This window comes from Haemaphysalis longicornis, unplaced genomic scaffold, assembly GCF_048455015.1.
Source record: "Haemaphysalis longicornis isolate Haplotype H1 unplaced genomic scaffold, Haemaphysalis longicornis Haplotype H1 scaffold_7, whole genome shotgun sequence".
NCBI lineage: Eukaryota > Metazoa > Arthropoda > Arachnida > Ixodida > Ixodidae > Haemaphysalis > Haemaphysalis longicornis.
Genome location: NW_027526422.1, coordinates 127,208,014 through 127,233,373, shown reverse-complemented (window position 1 = coordinate 127,233,373; position 25,360 = coordinate 127,208,014). Strand labels below are relative to the sequence as shown.

Sequence of the window (25,360 nt, the reverse complement as noted above, 5' to 3'; positions counted from 1 at the left end):
GCTTTTCCCGAAAGGAAACCTGTTGCATGGGTGACCGTCGAACTTGGTGTCCACGTTAGGGAGGCAAGCGTCATACGTGATAAACGAGTTTTAAAAGCAGAGGAGGCGGAGTGTGTGTGGTGGTGATGGCGTTTAGTACGTCACCATCGCAGATTGAAGCTCTCCCGCCGGTTCCTCACTGTGGACTAGTGTCACTAGATAAGGTTACACAGTATCGGCACTCTTTTCTCCGATTGTTCCGTGGCGCCGCCGTGATCATTGGTCAACTCGCATTGCGTAACATTTGCTTGTACTTGTACGGTTCATGGGCACCGCCATTTTGTTGCTTATGCGTTTTCTGTTGGTCAACTGTGGTAATCTCAGCTTGTACTCCATGCTAGCGGCGGCGTCCGACTGGAGTCGTTCCGAACGCGAGTCAAAGATAACGCGCTTCGCAGCATTTCAGCTGCAGAAGTGTGTACGAAGATGCCGTGTTGCGGCGTCTTCGGCAGTGTTGCTTACAAATGAGCGGGTTAAAGTAAGCGGTGAGGCCGCATAAGCGGTAATCTCGCAACACTGATGGTCGCCGTTGCTCACTTGTGTGGTTCAGTGACGGTGCTGTGTATCTTATCTAGTGACACTTCTGTGGACGTCTTCGTGGTCGTTTGAATTGTCCGACCCGGCGGTACTCGGCTTCCAAATACGCGTTTGCAAGGAGGGGAATAATAGAATTAGTATAGCGTTTGCTGCCTTTGCGTACTCTAAACGTTAATTTTTGCGGCACGCTACGTCGGCACCGCGAGGAGAGGTTTAATGCAGCGTTTCGTGAGAGAGAGAGAGAGAACGAGAGAACGAGAGAGAGAGAGAGAGAACGAGAGAGAGAACGAAAGAGAGAGAGAGAGAGAGAGAGAGAGAGAGAGGGAGAGAGAGAGAGAGAGGGAGGGAGAGAGAGAGAGAGAGACTCTTTTATTGCCCCAAGGGCTAATTCGGGAGAGGGGTGGGGACCGAAGGAGGAAGGCCCCAGGTGACTTTGGCTGCCCGAGCGGAGATGGCTTCTTGCACCGCCGAATCCGAGCTGCCCAACGCCCTCGCCCAGTGCTCACCTTCTCTCAGATGCGGTGTCGTAGAGACCAAGCGATTCTACACGAGCGGTGGCAGCGCACTGCGGAATCCTCAGCGCAGTCTTGTACACTTTTCGAATTAGGCAGTCCAGCTTTTTGAGTTCCTTAGAGGACGGTGCTAGGTAAAGAAGAGAGTGACTTATGACTAAAGCCTGTATCAGCCGCAATCTCGATCTCTGCCTCTTTGAGCCCTTCGTGGCGGGTGGCGATGTGGCGGAAGAGATTGATGGCCTGATTGACTTGGGACGTTAAGTGAGCGAGGAATGTGGTGTTGGCGCGGTTCTGTTGTATATTGAGCCCTAAGACGTTAAGGCATGGCACTCGGGCAACGGGGTGATCATACAGCCGGATGGTAATGTTCGGAGCTGCACGGCGCGTTTGGGACTGTTGGGAAAGAGACGCAGCAGCTCGGCCTTCTCGGGCGAGCAAGTCAAACCAACATCACGAGCATAGGCAGCAGCACAATAGTGACACGCTAACGCGCTTATTATGTCTTCTGTTAAACCGAATGCGAAGAGACTCGCTCATCTGATGGAACAAGCACCTGGAATTTCGCGCGACTACCCAACTAGTGAAACCATATACCTCCCGTACACAACATGATGCAAAACGTGCACGGCATGATAGAAATATTCACCTAAATAAGGACACTCTATAGATGTCGAACTGAAGCCCGAGGTTACTTGTTTTGGCGATCGCACGCAACGTGCAGGATCAAAGGACCGGGTATTACGCATGCATTTTACTAGACTCGAAAACAATCCAAAAATTAATTTCGAACAAACTCGACGTAAATGCAACTACGTACAGTGGGGGGCGGAAGCACAAAAGTAAAGCGCGATCTTTTGCATCCACCTCATCGTAGACTCACTTCACACGATTTTCGGTGCCCTGCTGCCCGACGGAGAAGACGTCGGCGGCCTTATTGCCCCAACTGAGGCCAAATGAAGCTGTTCTGCCTGTCAGGGTGGAACAGCAAATCGCGTCACTCTCGCGCAAGGTGAGAAGGAATGACTAATTCCGGACATAGCAAGCACAGTCCACCCGCAGGAGCACACCGTCGCCTTCCACTCTGACGCGAACGCGTGAACAGCTCACACAGAGCTTTGGACGCCGGACTTGAGGGGCTTTGTTCAGGCAGCCAGCAATGCCACGTTAGTTTCGCTCACCACGAGTGAAACGTGGCAATTACGGGACTTATTTAAAAAGAATGGAGTGAGAAACTTCTTTTATAAGATGCCAATCACTGCTCACGGAGGAACGAAAGCGTTGAGGTGCTCCGCTCTACTTGTCGGCATGTTGTAAACACAGGTATACGCGATGCAGGGCCGTAGCGTACGCACGCTACTTTGCTAAAGTAGCGTGCGTTCGTTTTTCGAACGCTAAACACAAAACCATCTTCCCGTACTGCGCATGCGCAGTGCAACCAAAGCAAGGGAATAGCGTACGCTAACACTTTGCGTATGGCTGAAAACGCTATGCTAAAACTGTCTAACGTCTTCATCGTGGCCCTAAGTCACAGAGCATGACTTGAAGGCTGTCGTGTTAATTGGGAATATCGGCGTTTGTGTAGTTGCCGGGTGAAAGTGTGGGTTAAACTTAGTTGATCATTCGCGTGAGCTGGGTTCAGTCGGCCTGGCGCCAGTGCCACAAAAATTTCATAACAACCAATGCCATGAGGGGGAAAGAAAACACCAATTATTTTCAAGCCCCTTTCGCTACATTCTTCGCCGTTCCTCTATCACATCCTTGCAGAATGTCTTTTACATTTATTATAAACATCATATATCGAGGTTCCGCTCATTCCTTGTGCATCACATAAACGCAATATAACCAACTCTCTGGTACAAACGTGTCTTCGTTTTGTTACTGCTTCTGCTCGGGCAACGTTAGAGTCACAGGCAGCGATGGGTTTACGGGATCTCTACTAGCTGGCGTAGGGCTGGGTTATGAAAAATTGCCCGCATTTTTTCGCTATCATTGCAGGAGCCCTAACAGGTTGCTTTTCTCTAACTATTACAATGTGATTTCTGGGACCAACATTTGATGCTCGCGGTAACGCTGGTCTTCAGAAGTTTGTCAGGCCTAGTGGCTAGGTTTCGCGCACGATACAGCAGGAAGCTTGCAGTAATATCGCTGCAAGGTCATCGAGGAGCCAAAGAGCCCGACGTAACTTGTTAGTTTGTTTCCGGCAGCTGCGCGCATTAAATTGTTAAAAAAGAAATGTTAGCCATCCCAAAGACAGGATGCTGAAGTTTGGTGGCTCGTTGTGTGGGGGCGTTGTGTGGAAAGCGAGTAGTGGTAACAGGCTCAATGATACCAGATCGCCAGGTGGGGAACATCCTCCAAGAGGGTACCCGCATTCTATCACGGCATCCGGTGGACGGTGTCAGGAGAGTTGCAATAAATTATAAGATACAAATGTCACGTTTTGGGTCCCATGTGTTCTGTACTTTAAAGCCAGCCACCTGCCGCAAAATCATTTGTAGTTTATTTTGCACGAAACGGATACAGAAGTTTTTGTTTTCAAAGCAAAGTTGGTTTCCGACGATTTCGATTCGCGGCATCCGGCAAGGTATCGGAATACCGAACCAAAAAAGTCACATTAAAAGAAAGTGCGAAGTACTTACTACCTCAATACGCTTATCAGGCGTGTCATTTGAAAGCGTGAGCACTTCGACCTTCGCCCTGGAATTTCTTTCGTCACCCGGCGGAAAGCAGGATGTGAGCCAGATACATTGTCACATGAGAGAGGAATGGCGAGGCAAGTGCATCTGAAGTGGCTATGGAGAATGAAAATATGTTGCCAAGACAGGGGACATGCTAAACATTAAGGCACTTTTATACCTTGGTTTTACACACCGATAAACTTGCAGGAATACACCCAGGAAGGGATAAAAAGTTGCAAACAACTACTATCTCACGAAAATGCCATCGAACCTGGTACGCATATAAAGCTTGAGTTAAATTCCACTGAATTTTATTTTGAAAGAACGCACCTCAAAGTTTACTGAATAAAATTTGCGAATGCAGGGTAAACTTGTACAAGGCGGAGCTTACAGCTTGCGCCTAACCAAAGCAGCGTGGATAAACTATCACCATTCACGAGACATGATTAACATGGACAAAAATAAGACGAAGGTAGTATGTATGCATCGATTCGATAGCTATTATCCAAAGGGAGAAGCGCACTGTGTTAGAATATTCGACAAAAAATTGCAACAAAATATATTGCGCACATGAAAACATAAAAATAAAACTGTATAAAATGTAGTTAGACCTGAACTGTAAGGTTCTAGTGAAACAAAAATGACATAATAAGATAACGCGCCAATGACGAAAGATTACTTTACAACTTTGAAAAATGTGTTCCCTTCCCAGCTGCATTTTATTATGGCTTATGGTTCTTTTATGGGCATTTAGTGTTTCCGGAAGAATATGTGATAATGTCTGTACGTTACACTCGGTTCGGAGATGTGGTTTGTATTTTTTTGTTCGTACTGGTTAGATCGTATTCTAATGATTCCTAGAAAATTACTGAACGATTTTCGGGAAAGTACAGTGTATTCAACCGCCGGAATGTGTACTTCTGATTATGTGAGCAACTAGCGTTAGTACCCGGTGATGCGCGGGTGGGCCACTACACTACTGACACTAATAGGTATAACACGTGTTGAAATATTTCTTACTTGTCATAACTAGTTCACCGTGCAGTTGTACACAATTAAAACTCCCGCCTGCTGTCAATGCGGGGGCCCTACCAGAGTCGTACGGTTACGGGAAACGAATGGAACTGGTGTCTTATTGGAACTATCCTGAAACAAATTGTTCCAAAATTATGTGCTCAGACGACTGTGTACTCATGCCGCTGCGGTGAAAGGGCCACAGTCCAACAGCAAATATGGGCTGAATGTGCAGAAGACCCGTTCCTTCGTATTAATTCCCCTGACCAGTGAATGAAGGCACTGGAGCGCTCCGACCGCAGCTTCAGAACGAGCTCGTTACTCAAGTGGCTGAAGTCGTTGTGACCCTTAGGGTGACGCCCTACGCGCCCTAATTCCTCATGTCCTTAAAAATTAATTCATTTTCTCTCTCTACCCATGGGAAGTGTTACCTCACTAGGTGTGATGAATAAACATCACTTACAGGTTTATAATAAATAACACGGGCTCCTACGGGAGGCGTGTGGTTACAGAAAGTCCAGAGATAAAGCGCGCGCTATACGAAAGCGCGAAAATCGAACTGATTTCTCTTCCTGAGGGGTGTAGTTTTAAAAATCCTGCTGGCCTCTTTATACAGTCGAACACGGATATATCGAACTCCAAGGGGATCGCGAAAGAATTCGATATATCGATAATTCGATATACAAAATACGCCTATCTGAAGATTATCTGACAACTCCGCACATGACTGAGAGTTTTCTGAAGTCGTGGAAAACGGTAGTTTACCGTTTTGACCCTCAAAGCACGGAAAATCCGAACCGCAGCATGATGACTACCGCACTTTATTTATCATTGAAATGTCTTTGAGCTTCGCTTGTTTTTTTCTTCTGCGTCGTGAAGTTCGCCAAATTGTCTTCAAGATTACAAACACGCACGAATGAGAAAATCAACGCTGTACACTGTTCCAAAACAGAGACAAATAACGCTGACGTACCTCGGCTGCAGTAGGCGGTTGGGAACGTTGTCAGGCACTGAGTGCCGTTATCTTCAGTATCCGAACCGAACACCTCCCCCATCTCGAGGCGTGCAACGAAGTCGCTTTGCACCCGACACGCTCCGGAATAGCCGGGGCGGGTTGTGCTCCATTCGCCTTTACGTCAACGTTGATGCGTGCATCGCCCTCAAAACTACTGCGAGGAATTCCGAACGCCTTTTCAACCAACATCTTTTCAGCAGCCTGCATGCGCGACGAATTCCGGCCTTCGTTCCTCCGAAATGAATGCCTTGGACAAAACCAACATACAACGCCGCATCCGTCCCCCTGCACGAGCCACCAAACAGCTCAATCACAGAAAAAGAGTGCCTCTGGTCAATTTTTTTTGCTCGTTTATGTCCTTTCGCCCCAACCACTATCCGCGTTCTAGCTATCATGGAGCTGCCCCTCGTGCTAGCGTGAAAACAGCTGTTGAAGGCCATCGAAGCGACATAATGCCGCGGACGCCGCCTCTGTCTCACCAAGCCAGGCAGCTCCTGTGATGAGTCAACATTATCATCAACTCCACCCCATCAGTGGAAGCAAACTTTCAGGGGCACCTTCGGCGCAGAATTCGATATATCGAATTTGCCCGTGATCAGGAGTTCGATACACGCGCACAACAGCCCTATTCGCCCCGAGCGCGAACACAGTCGGCGCCTGGCGGCGGCGGGACGAACCGCTCCTAGTGTGGATGGCGCTCTCGCGTCGTCTGCTTTTTCACGTTGCGTGCGGCGCAAGACGCGTGCTGCACACGACAAAACAACCAATATGTGTGCTCGTTTGGCAGTAAGCAATGACGTATAGTTACCTCTGCTTGCGCATTTCCTCTAGAAACGCAATAATCAGCGGCCGTTGCGGGTTAATGCGCTGGTTTAATTCCACGAAATATCTTCGCCGTGGTCACCGCTTGAGTGTGAAACGTGTTATAAACATTGCTTCCACACATTGCACTTTTCTTATTGTTGAGTGCAGTCGTCTGCTGTTTCGGGAACGTCGAAGGGTGCTGTCCTTATAGAAAGAAGAAACAAAAACATTTACACTGCACACGACCCGTGCGCTATCGCCCATACATTACCGGACACGTATTTCACACCCGCAAGCGCCTGTGTGATTGTGTCCTTCCCGTACCTTTTCTAAAATAAATACCATTTTTGGACAGTCATTGTTTATACTAAGGAGGAGGCATAAACATTTATTCCACTGTATCGAGTTGCTAATTTTACGTATTATTTAAAATACGTTTCTATGGATGCGCAAGAGTATTTAGGGGGGATTTTCCGGCAAAATTAAGCAGTTGTGAGTTTGCGTCTGTCATGTGGCATTTCGTGTGTCATTTTCATATATATCATTTTCAAATCCGACATGAATCCCCTTATCCAGAAACGTGTCTCACTCAGCATAACCAAATGCCTGATATGGTCACGTCTTAACCTCTTAAGGTGGACCTAAGTTTAAAGAAAGAGGAGAAAACGCGTAATATAATGCATGTTGTTGCCCACATGTGTGAGGGGTGTGTGCCATGACTCGCTGGTTTTTTTTTTTAATTTTTTTGCACAATGATTGCTTTCAATACAATTTTGAAAAAGGCGAGCCACAATTCCTGGACAATCTCGGACAAAAGGGGGTTAATCAGTTTTGAAAATACGTGTAGAAGTACTGCTTTTTCACCGCTACAGAACACGACGCCTAGTGTAGTTTCAATTGTAAGTAATAGTGATAACCATAGTTTGGCTTTTCGCGTTACATGCGTTCTCTTCTCGCTGCTCTTGCAACGTTGGCAGGACCCCCCCCCCCCCCCCCTTCTCGAAAAAAAAAACGCATTGCACAGAATTTTTATTTTTTAACCAATCCTCAAGAAGTAAAAGCCAAGACAAAGGCGATATTCAGTTTACAAAACGAAGTAGTTACCGGGAACCCGTTGCGCTGATTCGCAACGAGAAATAAAAAGGAAATGTTTTACTACATCTGCAACAGCGCAACTTCATTTATTGCCATCTTTAGGGTTCGTAAGCGACCTTATACGCAAGAATGCAAACACATCTCGCTGTAGCAGGCACCTGTTACATTTTAAAAGGAACGCAAAGGGTCAACAGAGCAGCCGTAACAGAAAATTTGTGCTCGCTGTGAGGTGTAAACCGGCTTGTCACTTTGCGAAAACATAGCTAAACATGAGATGTTGATTGTACTGCGTGCGTTGACAATTCAATTCACAAGTTCACTTGAGACGAGAGCCGTAAATAAGTGATCCGAAACCGTTATTCATCAAACCCTCGTCGCTAAATTTTCATTTAAAGGAGCCGTTAGAGCGGTTACATTTATATCTCTGCACTGATCAAAATTCAGTAACTTTATGTTACCATTTGAACACACAAAAAATATCGTAGGCTGTTAGAAAGAATTTTGGGGCAGTTAAGTCGTGTTACCCATTAGGGCATCCCACAAACGCAAGAATGCGTCATGCTACCAGTGAAAGCGATTGAGATTGCCGTTGTAAACTGAATTTCAGAGATCGAGGCTTCCTGATTTGTTTCTATTTATGCTTTCATTGAAGGCTCAAAGCCATAGTCTGGAAAGATCGAGCTTGCTACGAGCTACAGCGTACAAGTTCATTGTCACAATTACGGCCATTCTGAGACTCCCGATGAGTCGTCGCTATTTTTGGCGTAGTAATGAAAACTGACTGCCGCTTCCATGCTATACATTCAACGCTGAGGAACCGAACTACAGCATACCACTCTTGTTTGCACCTTTCGTGCGCACATACGGCGAGAAAAAGGCACGAAGCGCGCCCACAGTGTGCATTCTTACGGGCCGCTCAGCGGAGCATCCACACTAGCAGCGCGACGCTGTCGCCACCTACATGTCGAGCTCGCGGCGAATAGTTTTGCATGGGATTTTCAAGGGGATGTTTGCACTGTTCGATATAGACAATAATTCGATATATCCGTGTTCGATATATCCGTGTTCAACTGTATTCTTATTAGGGCGACATCGTGAAATGGGTTTTTGAGTGTTTGTTTTTGCGGCATATGTGAGCAAGGATGAATTCAATGTATCAACGTGGTGAATAGTTACCGAGAAATGTGTAAAAAACGCGTAATTTCTCAAAATTTTGATGCTCACTATCAGGTGTATGCTATATAAAAATCCTGTAAAACAGTTTTTAGACGTTTGTATGCGTTACCTAAAATAAAAAAAAAACCTGTTAGACATCTCGACGGGCCTGCGATAAAAGTAAAAAAAAAAACTGCAACGAAAAGAAAAACTGCAACGAAAAGAAAAAAAAGAAAAAGAAAAGAAAGCCACGAATTAAGCTACGCTTTTTAAGTGGCTGTAGGTTACGTTAGGCCACTGTCGTTCTTTCCCAGCGCGAAGCGATGGAGGCGTTTTCACATTCCCGCCGGTTGAAATAGCCCACTACAGAGCAGCACGGCATCGCTACTCTGTCCGGGGGCCTAAAAACTCACTCTCAACGTGTCATACAGCCGCACTGTGCTTCGAAAATCACGACTTATAGAGCGCGCGCGCGGCAACACAGAAGCACCAAAATGTCTGCGCCCATGGGATAAACAAATGCCACGTGACGCGGTCCGACCAATGGCCGCTGTCGGCGGCATAAAACAATGACAGAAAAGAGTGCCGATACTCTGAAACTTGATCTGGTGGTTCTAGCTGTCCAAGCTGCCGAAACCACCTGCGGCTTCCCTCAGAGCCGGAAACGATGAATGGCTGCAGAATTTGATGGAACCCACCAATAGCGGCGCCGTACTCTCCAGCGCGAGCTGCGTCATAGAGGCTACGTCAGAGGCAAAAAAGCTACGTTAAAGCTCCGTTGATTGGTGTCATGACTTCACATGTAAACAGGGAAAGAAAAGCAGGCTTATCTAGGGATAGTGCACTTGAAATGGCGACCTATTCAAAGCCCGTTTAACGGTCAAATTTGCCAGAACTGTAATACAGTAGACGCCGGTTAAGACGAACTCAAAGGGACTGTAAAAATTTGTTCGTATTATCAAAAATTCGTCTTAAGCGGAGGTTTTTTGCAATTTAGACGTTTTAAGAGAGCAATGTAGAGGTTTCAAGAGAGCAAAAATATGGTTCGCCTTAACCATAGTATTCGTCTTAACCGGGCTCGTCCTAATGACAGTCCACTGTATTATTAAGTTGTCTACATCTTGTGGGAATCCTGACGCCCGATCGATTGCGCAATCGCTGTTCCCGCCTAGTGCAATGCTAAGGTTATGTGTATTGTGAGGTAGGGATACCACAACCTGAACCAGTTGTAAGCACCGCGCTATCATAAGCCGTAGAATGAACTGAGGTATCAAGAAGTAGTGGAATGAAATGACAAAATTTGGTCTTAGACTGACACACACTGAGTTTGATTATTGAGATAAGATTCGAGCAATTTGCAAGGGTGTTCCCTCCTTATGATTTTACAGAGAAGCTGTACACGTCTAACTCAATACGTTGCTTCTCATTCCGGTGAAGCCGCTTTACTCGCCTCCGCCCCTCACCTCCTCTTCGCCACCACCCAAGCCTCTTTCTGAAATTTTAAACCACTCACAACCACCGATGGCTTTTTCAAAAGTTGGGCAATCGGTTGATAACGGCGCTAGGGACCTTATCGCAGTGCACTGTAAACTATTATACTAGCTATATAAGACAGACGCGTCTCGCTGACTCGGCGGAAGTGGAGGGGAGTGGAAATGACTTCATTTCAATAAAACCTGGTGTGGGCTTGAGTCTGTTACGATCCCCGCCCCGACGTGGCCCACCGTTGCATCTTCTCTGCGGCCCTACTAAGCGCTAGCCCCTTTGCGGAGCCCGTGCCTTTCGAGCGCAACGAAGACCTGCTGGATGGCCCAAGCTTTATCCGTCTTGTTGGTTGACTCAATGGCTCTTTGTTGTTCCGCCGCGTACTCTTCGAAACTTGCACCGTCTGGGTCGGAGGCACAGTTTCACATAACGTGCCATCTGTTGGCCGGCCCTTTCTTACACACGCTGCATTTGGCATTGGGATATTCGTCGGGATACATGTGGTGTTGCGCTGCCGGTGACGTGACCGACGCCGTCTGTAGCCTTATGAGATACGTTGCCTCTTCGCCACCCAGCGCCCGGTGGGGCGGCAGATACGCTCTTCTTATCAGCCGCATGTTGTTGAGTGCTTCGCCGTAACCCCTGGGTCTGTCTTTAGTCTCCACCCACCATGAACACTCGGGACGACTCCCCTCACTGCGGGCGCGGTGTGTTATTGCGCGCGCCTTCATGTGGGCTGTCTCGTTGTGGTTCGCTGTGTACGGTGAGCATTAGCCCGCGTGTCCGGGATCCATCCGATTTCTACTCTTTTTTCTTCTTGGACACCCGTCTCCTCGACGATCTTGGCTGCCTTGCCGCTCACTTTGGCCATTCGCCATGTTGCGGACGGCCTCTTGCGAGTCGCTCAGGATCGGGTCGCAAGGGGCTTCGGACATCGCCAGGGCTATGAGCGATCTCTCCTGCCTCGGTGGCGTTCTCGCACTTTGCGCTCGCTGACTTGGCCACACTTCCCGTTCTTGCGTTAAGAAGAGCGGTAATTGAAGGAGCGTCGGAGCGTACAGAAGCGCGAATAGGCGCAAAAACAACAAAGTGGCGCTTCCATGGAACGCGCAGCCCCCGCCGTTGCCGCCTCAAGGACCCTCACGGCGTCAGCCAAGCTCGCGCGTGGGGCTTGAGCCACGTGATGAGCTCGCAAAAAACTACCAAGAAAAAATCCCGCCCGCATCTTCCCACGGGGGGAACTCGAGTAAATGCGTCGCAGAGTGGTGGGGGTATCGCGTGAATGTTGCGTAATTGGGTATGGTTTGGGAATGCTTAATTGTTATTTCGTCTTTATTATTCTTATTTATTGAATGAAGGAGAAGCCAAGGCAAGGAGTGTAAAGTTAAAGTATGTCTTTATTGCTTGGTGCCGTCGTTGTATTGGACGGAGAGGATGACTGCTTTGTGGTCGCTAAACTGCACTGTCAAGGGGTCTTTGAGGAGCGGTCGTGCGATTGCGTAACTGGTGAAGGCGTTGCTTCCATCGTATCTACTCGAGTCAAGCGAAGCGTCAAGTCAAGCGAAATTCAAGCAAAAACGCCCTTGACTGAATTCCGAATGCGCGCTCCGCCGCTTATATACACACCGCCCGCGTTCGAGGGAGAGCAGTACGGGGGAGAGACGCGCATGCGCACACTTCCGTACACAAGCGCGCGAACTTTCCACGCACCCAACACGCCGTTATCACGAGTACACGCCCTGCCGCCGTTACTATTGAGCGCGACGCAGCGCACGGGTAGCTACGACGCATGCGCGCACAGACGCGCTCCCCCCGCACCGCCGCAGCTGTTGTTGAGAGTGACGGAGCGCACGGGGTACACGTGCTCCTCCCGCACCGCCGCACCTGTTGTTGAGAGCGAGGAGGGTACGGGGGAGAGACGCGCACCTGCGCCTCGACGCGACGCGCATGCGCAGTGAGCGTGTGGACGGCGCCGACGCCGAAGCGCGACATCGTGCGGCTAAGAAATGCTCCGCATTTAAAAATACAGAGCGCACGTCAGCGTGCGCCTCAAAAACACTCTGCCCAACGTTCGTTGTGTGATCTCTTCCGAGATCATCTGCTCGCCAGTTCAGCTGCTTTCGCGCCTCAAGTGGGAAGCCCGGACCTCGAGTTGGCGACGCCACTTCGCGCGACTTCTAGCACATGCTAATGGTGTGCGCTTTTGGAGAGATGTGAAAGGCTGCACACAAAACGATCCGGTCCTGCCAGTCATGGAGAACTTTAAACAGCAAGTTGGGAAGTTCATGTGAGCTGCAACAGCCGAGTTTCCTACCAGGGGAAAGGGGTAACCAGCACTGCTGTTTCTCCAGCCTTGCACCACTAGTTCAAGCAGCACCAATTTTGTTTCCATGAGAGTTATCAAGAAGCAACGTCTACACATGTGGTTGGTTGAATTTTAAGGCAACCGCTTAACCAATGACTTACAGAAGGAATTTTCCCATAAGTTTAAAGACTACAGGTGGAAAGTTTCAGGAAATCAATTTTTTCCGACAAAGATTTACTCCAGGACATTCACTGGGATATTTTATGTCGAGCATGGCATGAATGATTCCCCTAAATATCTGAGCCGCGTGCTTTTGAGTATATAAATTGTATCGAACTTTGGGTATAGCCTTCAGCCTTTCTGCGCTTGCGTGAAATCATGTATTCCTTCATGAAAAATTGTAAAAGAAGGTAGCTTGCTGCTTTAAGATGTTGCAGCATTAGCAGCAGGGAACATCTCACATTTTTGAACAGGTCCCAGAACCGTCCTCTCCTTTGCAGCCTGCTGAAAGGAGTACTGACACAAAATTTTCGTGTAAAGTTTTATTTGCTGCTATGGGCGTTTACGAGCCCACTAATAATAGAATGGCGCAATGCACGGTCGATAGCAACGTAAATAATTATTTACAGCCTCGTTTATTTGCGTAACTTTCGGTTTCGACTAAGCTAACACAAAGCCGGCCGCCATGGCAGGAGGGCGCTCGTGACGTCACCGTTCTCGTCGCACCACTGCGCTGTTGGCACGCGCGCGCTCACGCGCACAGACCGGCAGTCGCCTCAACCATCTCCACGCTCCGGACAGCCTGACAATCATCCCAAAACCGTGACGTGATACACACGGCGGAACAGCGTGCGTCAACCGCAGTCAACGCATTGGCCACGTAACGGGAGCCCTCTCGCCGGCTGTTTGGGGTTAAGAGGAGTAGATGGCGTCACGCTGATTCCAATTGCGAAAGGGCATGCGTATGGAGCTTTCTCGTGCACGCTAAAATATGTTATACTGAACAGTTACAGTTAAAACGTGGTGGGAGATATCTCCATATACAAAGAAATCCGTTTACGTAGTCACGAAATCTTTAAAATTTCGTATCACTACTCCTTTAAGGGTGAGGTATGCTTCTGAACATAGTGCCCACGACGCGTCTGTTTCCCCCGTTTTGCAGGTTAATCGATATCCGAGGGGCAAGGTGTTCGGTGGTTCCAGTTCCATCAACCACGTGATATACTCCCGTGGGAACAGACGAGACTACGACAACTGGGTGACTAAGTACAACGCCACGGGGTGGTCTTACGAGGAGGTGTTGCAGGACTTCAAAGACATAGAGACGTCTCATCTGGGAATCGACAACGGTGAGAAGCAGAGCTTGTCGCATGCGTACTACGCACAAGACACTGCACTCCGACTAGCAGAGTGGAGTGAGGGGCTTATGCACCTGCGAGATGCCTTGTGGTGGTGCGTGCTTTCTTGCTTTTATAATCATGAGCCATTTCATTCTGTGAAGGTGGTTGACTAGCGAAGCGAATTGACAGAACTTTGATTGCTTATGTGGTTTAACACGCCGAAACTATACAGGTTACGAAGCGCGCCGTAGTGGGGGGCTCCGGATCAATTTCGACCATCTGGGGATCGTTAACCTGCGCCACAATCTCGAACACAGCGACGTTTTTGCTCTTCGCCTGTATCAGAAAAGCGGCCGCCGCGACCGGGAATCGAACCGGCGTCCTTGGGCTCAGCAGCACAACGCTTTAGCCACGGAGCCACCGTGGCGGTTCAGAATTTTGAACAGAGGCACGAACTCATTTTTTGTCTTGATCGGTGGTCATCATTACAAAATATACACGCTCTCGTTTGTTGTCTAGAATTTTTAGTTTATTATACATTGGCGTGAGCGACTACCGCTGTCCCAAGGAGCCGGACGAAACAGGCACACGTCACATGACTACGTGCCCGTCAACCGGTGACGTACTCGCCGCTATGGAGAGCGCACAAGCAAAGAAATCTTGGCGCACATGTGCAATAGAGCGATGATATCCTTAGGGTTAAAGCAAACTCGGCGTAATGAGAGATCCGTCTTAGTAGGGCAGTTGTCATCTAATTGTTTTTGGATAGTTTCGATAAAATGACATTTGCAGCCAATTACTGCTGGGCATTTGCAATAAATTTTGTTTCACTGCAAGGTGGTTTCTCCGCCTAAGATGCGTTGCTGGACACAAATAATCTACGGAACCATATCTATAGACAGCTTCGGGATAAAAAACATTCACGCCAATCCATCCCGTGGAGGTGGCTGGAAAGTGAAGCTTAGACGACGCCTAGAATGATTACCCATGGGACGTCACAGATTCACATACGTGGCTGTACGAAGAGTGAAACTGGGGACAAGTGAAATGCACTTAAAGGAGCCATGAAGACAAAATAGAAGTTGGATTTATTAGAAAGACTGCTTAGTCCCGATAACAATGATACCAATATCATCGCAATCTTCGATATAACGGAGATATTAACGAAAACGTGTGAAGCAGTCGCGACCCCTTAGCCAATTTCCCGCAACTTTTCTATGACGTCCCGGAACCTTGTTTGTGCGATTGGCTGACCTGTCGCGGTGACACATGACTGGACGTCTGTAATGGGGCCTCTAGCTCCATTTGACCGCATCACTTGAATGCTAACGTGCAGTTAACGCACTGAAAATTATGCTTTATTGTTGGCCCGTATGACGTCATTCTTTCTCATAACACGTCAATGTGGCGCAAAATTTGAAAGTTTTTAATTACTTCTTGCTTTTTTCCGTAAAAAGCATCTTTTGTGGCTGTAATGGAGCTGAGTGAGATACTGAATCCTAGTTTTTTCAAATTAAACGAAGTTGTATTTTCTCTTCATGGCTCCCTTAACAACGCCGTTTATTACTTTAAAGAGTTCATTACTTCAAAAAATGTTGAGTTTAAATCAATGCATGATTCATGAACGGTGGTTGGTCGAGTTGTACTGGTGAAGCACATGAGTGGAAACTCTTTCGTAGCAAAAGCTACACTACGCAACCTCGGACCCTCTTCGCGGGGTGACCAGTTTTGACCTTGAGAGCTAGAGGTCAAACCACACCCCCTTCGCACGTGCCCGGCAGGGAGCAGCGGCCCGATGGCGGGGAGAGATAGGCTTGTACTTCGATGAAATCAGCGCGAATCTAAACAAAGATAAAGGAAGTGGAACGCAAGGACAGCCCCTGGTCTGAAACCTAAAGTGTAATATCAATAAGGGTGAATTATGAACACTTAACCCCCCCCCCCCCTAAAAAAAACATTGTGCATGCGCGAAACAAGTTTACAAAGCCACGGTGATAAGGCAACTAGATTGACTCCGGCTACAGTCAAGGCCGACGCAGATATGTATTCTCTTTGGTATGAAAACGCACGCTTGCTTGGCTGACAAACTTGTCTACTCTTTCTGCTATGTGGAACGCTTCCATAATTTCGCAGAGCGTTTCTTGATGGTGCCTAATTAAATTTCAGAGGCAAGAAAATTAGATTTATAGCCGCGGCACTTAGTACAATGTGAAGCAAGATGGGATGATGGGGAGCTCTTTAATTACAATTGATGCTCTCAAACGCACCTTGATACAACTTGTGTTCCACTTCCTTTGTCTTCGTTTAAGTTCGCGTTGGTTTCATCCAAGAATGTGTCTTTCCAACTAGCCCAGCCTGCTACTCTTTTGGCGAGAGATAGGCGAGGAGGGAAAGGAGACGTGCGCGGCACCCGTGTTGACACCTGGCGGAGCGTAGGCAAGGAGCAGCGGCCCGATGGAGGGGAGGGATAGGCGGCAGGGGAGAGATAGGTGTGTAGGGAAGGGCGACGTGCGCGGAACCCATGTCGCCACCTTGTGGAGGAAGCCGAGGAGGCCGCCGCCGCAGCGATAAGCGCGCGCCGCAAAGGAAGGCCAGAAAGCCACGTGAGGCACAGAGCCATGTGCAATGGAGGAAGACGAATATCCAGCTGTGGTCACTCGTACAGCGGCGAGGCTAAAACGCCATGAGCGAAAGAAGATGATGAAAAAACAGTGTATTCATTGCGAACATGTCTGTATATCATTGTGAGGCCACACGTCGACCACACCTCGACAATGGGCCTAGCCAGGGCAGTGAAGCTTTCGCTATCAACTAGGGTTAACCAGGCTAAAACACAGAAAATTTTGTTTTTGGTCTGGCCCGAAGGCGGCCATTGAGATTCAGAGAAATTGCGGAGAAAAAAGCATCGCTTGTCGCTTGAGTATGTCGACGTTCGTGGCGCTTGTCGGTCAGCTGATAGTGGCAAAGGGCTCAGCAGGTAACCGCGGCAGTGTGCGGGACGTGGTGTGGTCGTCTCAGATGAACCGAAGAAACAGTGCGTTGTGGTCGAATGTCCGGGTCACCAACTGTGGGAAAGTAAATGCTACGGAGTTCCACACATGTATTCCCCTAAGAGAGGAACGGCCGACGAACCGACCGTGGCTAGCAAACGGCTGCACAGCACATCTGGCCCTGGAAAGAGAGGTAACAAACTTTATTGTCCGCAATCAATTTATTGCGGGCAAATAAATAATTTACTGTCCCCAATAGGTCTTCAATTCACCGGGTCCACGTAGTGCTGAAGAATGTTCGTGCGGATCCGGTGCACATGTTTACAAATAGCTTCCTGGGTAACAAAAGCTTGATGTGGGGTGTTGGTACATTATGCTCAAAAAATTACTCGGCGCTAAAACAGGGACGAAGAAGAAACACGCAATACACACCGCAGTGCCGAACTTCCAACTAGATTTTATTGAAAAAAGACGCTGCTTAAACGCACAAAACTAAAATACTAAAAGCATTGTGACGTCAGAATGCATGATATTTCTAAAAAAAGATACTTCTTTATCTGACAGTGATATGGACGGAGTACTAACACAGTTATCCCCTGCCTGTCTGATAAAATGAGCTTTAAGAATTTCGCGCTCAAGCCTTCCGCTAGCATAGTGTACGACGAAAGTGTACATAGGGCAAACGGAAACGTGTTTCAATGAGAGGGCGAGGGAGCATAACTGGACAGTTGCAAATAATGCTGGTGGCCACCTTTCTGAGCACTGCAAAAGATGCAATTTAGCCCCCTGCTACATAGCACAAAGTTTTTGCGAAGATCAAGAGGGAAGCGGGTAGACGTTTGCGTGGCACTTTTCCCGCCACATAAATTGCTAGGCCTGTGCCGAGGGAGTAGTGGAGCCCCCAAGCAACCTCTAGGATGTCAGACCAAGCATCAAAATCATCACGTGAAGTGTGTTAAATGTATCGTGTAACCGTATTCCTCTTCCATGTGGAAGTGCTATGTAGGCCAGAGCGGCCGGTGCCTAAATGACCGCTGGGGGGAACATGTTTGCAATGTGAAAGGGTGGCTGACAGCATAGAGTTTCTTAGTAAGTATACTAGAGAGGAAACTGCGCCTCGTAAGCCATGTCATCATGGGGGTTCATGGGAAGCCATCCTTTTTGGCTTGGGCTTGGCATGACAACTGGATTCTTAAGCGGTTTTTGGGATTTGCTTTCTTCACTATGCATTCACACGTTTACGAGCTACAAGGAAGCCGAAGTCCTCCCGTTTCTGTGGTAGCCGTGTTCAGTGAAACAGCAGGCAATGCGTGATCGCACCTGACGTTGCTCATGCCGCAGTCGAAGGACGTATGACTGAGCGGGTAATACGCCGCCGCAAAATTAGTAACTGACGAAAAGAAGAAACAAAACGTACTTCGACGAAGACAAGATACGGCAGATACGGGCGCTTGTATGCGTCCTATCTTGTCATCGTCCACGACTGTTTAACGCCACGTTTTCATTTTAATTGCAGAGCATTTCTTTAACTCACGATGTCACCCGGCGTTGTCGGCGTGCCTCGGCGCCCGCAACAGCCGTTCCAGGTGCGCCCTCTCCCCCACTCCTCCTCTCCCGCATCACGCTACCCTCCTCGCTCTCAACAACAGGTCCACACCCCTCCCCCTACGCTATATAAAAAAATAATACCGGCGCCTGGTTTCGACCCCACGACCCTGCGGGCGGAACGCAAGGTACATGGTGCTCTACCCACTGCGCCACAAAGCCGACACAGAATGGAAGGCTACGAACGCGCCTTATATCCTTGACTCATTCAAACTACGTCAAGAAGCTGCTGATACAACGCATTCACTACCACCAACTCCCCAAACACTAAACGTCAACGCAATACACCCACCCCCTATGCGACGCATTTACTCGAGTCCCCGTCGCGGGGAGATGGGCCCTTTTTTCTTGTTAAACTAGCTGGCGGTCGCGGTGCACCGGTTCACCACGAAGGCAACGTTTTCATAGGCACGCTCAAAAAAGTTTCGAAACTCTGCAAACAACCTATTTTTTGAAATAATGTTTAAATTAATAAAATCACAGTCTCTAATGAGTTACCCCTCAAATAATAACATTGTTCGTAACTAATTGGCCTGCGGAATAGCAGGCACAACCGTTCCGGCAAAAATACGCTTTACTTTTTTTTTTCTTAGTTTTAAAACAGCCTGTTTTTATTTTCCACTTACATAATTAAACACAATTCTTCGCGTTTTTGTGGCACTTTGTTTAAATTTGCGGTCACTAAAACATTTCAATCCAAGCCAATGATGAAACTAAGGCGAGCGCGATGTATAATGGCGGTCCATGACGACACAGACGACCTTGATGTGAGCCGCATAGACGCTAGCGCCAGATTCCTCTCTAGTGTATACTGTAAGAAACTCTATGGCTGGCAGGGCACTGGCAGCGCATTGTCGGCATCACAAGTGCTTACCGAAGTTTGACGAATGCACGGTGTTGAACAGAAGTTCCAATCAAACTACAAAGAAATAATTGAAGCAGAAGAGATTGTGCGGTTAGGGCACGACTGCGTCAGTGTTCCTTCAATCTACGTAAATGCGAAGGAAATAGTTTACTTAAACGAAACACGTGTTGGCGCTGGACAGTAACGGCGGGCGGATAAACCGTAGCGCGTTTGATATCTTTGTTATCTTGCTTATCTGCTTTTAAGCTGTTGTGTCACTATATCTTTGCATGTGCAAATGTTTCTCGCGCTAATAAAGTTTCAATTGAAAGTCAGCGCTACGTACGTCCCTTACTTGTCCGTGTGTGTGTTTTTATTGCACTGTAATTTTAACATGTGGAACCAACTAGCCCCCAGACCTCAACCTTACCACCACGAAAGGTTGCCCTTGCCTCGAATAAACAACAAGTCTGGGGAGGTGTCACGTTCGACTGAGTTGCCGCGGCTTGTCGTAAAGGATGTATCATCCAGGAGATAAAACCAGCCTTGTGTACTTCTTCAGCGTGCCCGTACACTTGTTCAAGTTGGGCTGGCTTTAGTAAACCCTAGAAGGAGGTGGGGGAAATTGAAGTCCCGAATAGCAGCGTAACTTGATCCTTGGGCGGAGAGCGGGCAAAATAGGGTGAAAGGGAGGGTCGCGGTTTGTTTGGGCGATGATGGACGTTGATTATTTTCATGGCATGGACAGAATTTCGGCCAGGTTTAATGAGGACGTCATGGGCATGAAAATGTGGGGTAGTGTAGGAAATTAGGTCTTCGGTGGTGTAGATGAGGCGTTTGGGAATAAGCGTGATGAGATTGAGGGTGGCGGGATCGTCAGCAACGCCTTTTGTGAGAGGTATCGTATCAGGAAATTTTGGGGAGGTGAAAAGCTTGGTGAGGAAGAACCAGGTCCGGCTAAGGCGTTTGTGAGGAAAGGAGGGCTCTGAGAAGGGGAGTTTGCGGTGGAGGCCTCGGCAGTCCCACTGCCATGAAAGGGGAAGATGAGACAGAATTATAACTGATCTCCGGTGTCTGACGTGAAACTAACGTCTCGGGAGCATGGTGGACGGGGCTGTTCTTGATGGGTGGGGGGCGTTTAGAACGGGTCCGGCAGCGAAGGGCCTCCACGATGGTGTCAAGGTGGCAAGGTGGCGACCAGAACGCGACAAAAGATAGATAATCAGAGCATAAAGCTCAGGGATTGTCTGGCGCGGTGTGTGGTAGCGGTAGGGTAGAAGAGGTGGGAGGACCAGGCGGAGCGACAGCGTGAGCGATGACGTGATTGGCGTGGCAGGGGGAGGTGCATGATTGGTAGGTGCCTCGAGGTCTTCCCCTTCCTCTGTTTTGGTCCCACCATAAAGGCTATTCAAATACTACCGTATACTGCAGCCGTTGTGAATAGTCATGACGCTGCGGTTATATGGGTACATGAGAGGGTGGATGTTAAGGAAGCGGAAAGAAAAACAGGATTGATTAGCGTAATCATTGCATTTGTGAGCACAACAATTAAGCGATGTCGCACGTGCAGGCGGATATCTGAAATTCTTTAACTACGACCAAACCCTGCCATTTATAAAGCGATGTATTCATGCATTCTGTGGTTCACCCCCAGACCTTACGAGGGAAGGGGCACGCACTGTGAATATTCACAGCATGGACTTCATATGGATTTACTTCCGGCTTAGCTATCACTGCGAAACGCTTCTGTAGCTGGAGTAACTATTGGCTAACGGTGGACCGATGCTTGCATTGAAACCCAGACAATGCCTCTGTACTTGTTTAAGGAACCGTGCCGCAAAGTTTGGCTCCACCAAACTAGCTGTATTGTCATATGTTGTAAACATGATCTGAATCCTCCACATTATCACTGACTTGCCAAGCTTCCCCCGAGTCGCTTGAATGGTTATACATGTGATCAGCTATGACCAAGAGTCCTTTGCCGAGTATGGCATAAATGCTCGGTAATTATGCAAAGTATAATATTTTCACGAATAATACCAGAAAGGGTCCAAAACAGAATAAAGGTGAATAGTGTCTGTGATATGATCTGTGGTGTCTGTGATCTCATCTGATCTAGTGGCTTGCGCATCTAGACGGCGTCATTCAGTTAGCAACCCAAGCCAGGCTGTCCTTCGTGCTCACGTAGCTCGCAATCGCTTGGCTGTTCTCGTCCTGGTAGGTGGACGGGGCAGCGTTACTGGTGGCATCTTTTGCACTTAAGCATTGTGTTTTTGCCTCTCGATGTCAAAAATGACGAATAAGCCGTGCGAACCAAGTTGGCGCCACTGGTCTTAAAGGGACCCTGCAACGCTTTGTGAGCAACGCAAGTAAACCTGCGCGACGTTTAGATTACACTGCCAGGAATAACTGAACCAAATATTACACGTCACGTGAAGCGGTGAGCGCGTAAAAGACGCGCAAAAAGCAACCGCGCTCTCTTTAATTTTCCTTTTTATGCACCCCTGGCGTGGCCCAAACAACGTCATTGCGGCCATGGCTGTCCTAGTGGCTGTCGCTGGTGAACTTCGTGGCTTATTTCTAGCATTTCCTGGGACGATCCGCCGCTGTCGGCTTTGTGTACCAATCTCTTTTATGCATGAACATGTACTCACAGTTTTGGCGTTTCTTTTCTGTTTTGAGGGCACGCGGAGATTGAGTGACCAACTCAATACTTTCCTTTCAACGAGACCACTCGACAACAAACGTTTATTGCTTCAAAAGCGCCCTACCAGCCTGGGCACACGCTTGTGAGCAGGCAGTCATGCCTGCTTTTTTGTGGCACCAGACTGGACCCCTCCACGTTGCGGAGAAAAGGAGAAACTTCGCGGCCTGTGATATATCGAAGGCCGCCGAAGAGAACGCCGCGAGCCGCCCCCCTCTCAGGGAGAGAGCGCGCTGCTTTCGTCGCGTTGTCCCCCGTCGAGTTGAGAGGGAACAATTATGCGTGATTTCTCATCGCGCGTAGTTTCGGTGATACTGAACGGATTTTTATAATTCCTGGGGGAGGAGACTGTTGGTACAATAGACTTTACCGGAAAATACATTCCGAGCTGTCGATGTTAAGTGCTGCAGGGTCCCTTTAAGAGCGGAATTTTGTTGTTATAATTTGCAGGTTTCCATGGGAGCAGCGGAGAAGTACCAGTCACTTTTCCGACATTTCATACGAAGGCCAGCGATCTTTTTCTGGAGGCAGGCCGAGAGCTTGGCTATAGACTACAATGGCCCGAACCAAACAAGTGAGTATCCTGAAGAGGTTAGTGTGTGCCCATGTCAGAAACACTGATGAGTGGACAAACACCCTACGGAAGATATTTGCCAAAATACACAACGGAACCTTTGCTGAGGAGCATAACATGGGTGCCAACTTAAATTGGCTGCCTCGCAACCATCCTACTTGGTGCGTTTCTTTGTTTCACTTTTACATTGGGTAACCAAATGAAACACATCTACTCGTAAAAGTATACAGTATGATTTCAGGGTTTTTTTTTTGTTGCGGAGTACCTTAGAACCGCATAATGTCCGTCCGCGTCTGTGCGCATAGCATTTACAATTGCAAAAAATCACACAGGCACCGGAAGGATTGGAGCCAGTGTCTGGTAGACCAGACAGATTTAGTGTCAGTCGTCTTACCCATTGAGCCACGACCGTGAGTTAGTACCCGAGATTCAAACGGCTTACTCCCTCGTCTGTAACGGTGCGGAATACCTTAGGACCTCCCAATGTCCGTCCGGGTCCATCCATGCGCACACCACCATCAAGCGAAAATGAAGCGAAATTCGATTTGAGCCGTGAGTTGCAGTTTCATTTGGGGAATAATCAAGGTGCAACTCACTGCTCAAATCAAATGACGGTCGGGGCACAAATCGGATGTCACTCGGGGTGCAACTTGGATGTCATTTCCAGTCCCCGTACTCCGCACCCTCGCCATCATCCACGGAGTGGAGATGCTGGCATTTTATTGTTTGCTAGCTTCCCAAGTGTATCGCATAGTATTGGTTTGGCAGAGCTCTCGCACTGAAGTAGAATTGTCAGCGGAGAAGCTACGTCAAATCTCAAATCCGTTTATTTAAGGCATACTCTAATCACTTGTTGAGATGCGCAAAAACAATCCTGGGCCATCTCCACTAACGTAAAATCTGGGGAGGGCTGAAGCACGCAGTGTACAAGTCTTGGCGTCTTGGAGTCTTTACCTACCGAGATGAAACAGTTGGGAAGTAGAGGTATACAGCTGTGCTGTAAAAGTCTCTTGCCTTTGAAGCCCGATGCCCTTCAGCGCAAGACGTAAACGGGTGTCCCAGTGTTTTTAGATGCAGAACATCTGATTCACTCGCCTTGTCCCTCCGGCGTCGTCCTCGTTGTCGTCGTTGTCGTCGGCGTTCTCCATCCCTTCCCCATTCTCCTCGCCGCGCCAGCTGCGCTCTCCGCCGCTCACCTCCTCTCCTTTCCGATAGCGAACACTCTCTCGCGAGGGGCATTGGATTGGCTTGGCTTGGCTTGGCTTGGCTTGGATTGGATTGGATTGGATTTGGATTGGATTGGATTGGATTAAAGTGGATTGTGTTGGATTGTGTTGCATCATAGCCGCGGCACGTTGCGTCATAGCCGCGGCAGACGCGCTGGGGCCGGCGCATGTGCAGTACTACTCTCTCTTCCGCGGTTTACTCTCCTTCGGGCGCGCTGCGCATATAACCGGTGTGCCGTTCTCCGGCGAAGCAACATGAACGCTTGGCTCAAACACCTATAGAGTCCACGCTGCTTTACAAGTACGCCAACGTCGTCATCGACTGGGACCGGCTTACGCAGTCCCCTCAACGTTATGCGCGCTATAAAACGCGGTCCCTTCGCCGCTTCGCCTATGCGTCGCATCTACACAGGGGTTCCCTCGAGGGGAGGTGAGAGTTTTTTTTTAGTACGCGTTCCGTTCTAGTGCGAGGCGTAAACGAGTTTCCCAGTGTTTTAGTACCGCGACTACATGAGGCGACGATTACGACCACAACCTGGGACGCCAACAGCCCCAGCCCCTATGGGGCTGCGCCCCTAATAGGCATTCACTAAATAAATGTGGGGCATACAACAGCGGATAACGTAAAACAGCGAATCACAGTGATGCCGCGATACGAACTGTAAGAAAGACTGGCGTGAGAGATACTTTCAGTGGTGTGGCGTTAAAGATTTCAGGCACTTGGCTCATAACGTGGGCTGTAAACGACAGCCGTGTTTTTTAATTACATGCCATGAATCCTTCTACATGAATCAGCCGTGATCTGCTAACGGCGGGGGTCAGCGTAACTGGTCAGTTCTCTCGTATGGGTTGGTGAGGATGTGGGGTGCTTATTTTCGGGTCACCGCCAGTGTAGAATTGGCTTATCGGGCGTGAACTTTTGACAACTTGTCACCGTCGTTGGCCAAGTCGCTTGAGTGATTGTACACCCGGTCACTTTTCACGTTTGATGCTGCGCATGTTTTTGCTTTACTAAAATGTTCATTCGTTTGCTCTCTTTCTCTCTCAGGTTATTCTCGGGTTCAAAACAACATAAAAAATGGCGAGCGCTGGAGTTCAAGCAAATCATTCATTCCTAGCGACGTTCGCAGCAGAAAGAACCTCGATGTGGTGCTTTATGCTTTCGTCACAAAAGTAAGTACGCCATGACCTGGGCCTATTCATTGGTGCAAAGCATAGCCTGTTTGAAGACTGTTTAAAAAATTTTGGAATCGTCGTGAAATTTGTTGGCGATGAGTTTTGTAGCGAGAGCTACAATGGCCGTATTCTCGCCGTTTCGCTGTGACCGGTGGCCGCATCTCGGTTCCCTAGCTGGCAGCGGTTTCTAGGAAACCTGCGGCGGCTAGGGAACCGGCTGGCAGCGCCGCTCGCCGCGCCAAAAATAAAATAAAATAAA

The 25,360-nt window shown here is 48.5% G+C and overlaps 1 pseudogene across 1 annotated transcript in view; it reads left to right on the top strand.

Annotated features, from left to right (window-relative positions):
* The window catches only part of LOC144146940 (4-pyridoxate dehydrogenase-like), a 79,345-nt pseudogene that overhangs the window by 24,500 nt on the left and 29,485 nt on the right, over window positions 1–25,360 (top strand). Inside the window, exons 3-5 of the transcript XR_013317777.1 lie at window positions 13,805–13,991; window positions 22,576–22,699; window positions 24,974–25,098. The product of XR_013317777.1 is annotated as a 4-pyridoxate dehydrogenase-like (transcript). The remainder of the gene's footprint in view (window positions 1–13,804; window positions 13,992–22,575; window positions 22,700–24,973; window positions 25,099–25,360) is intronic.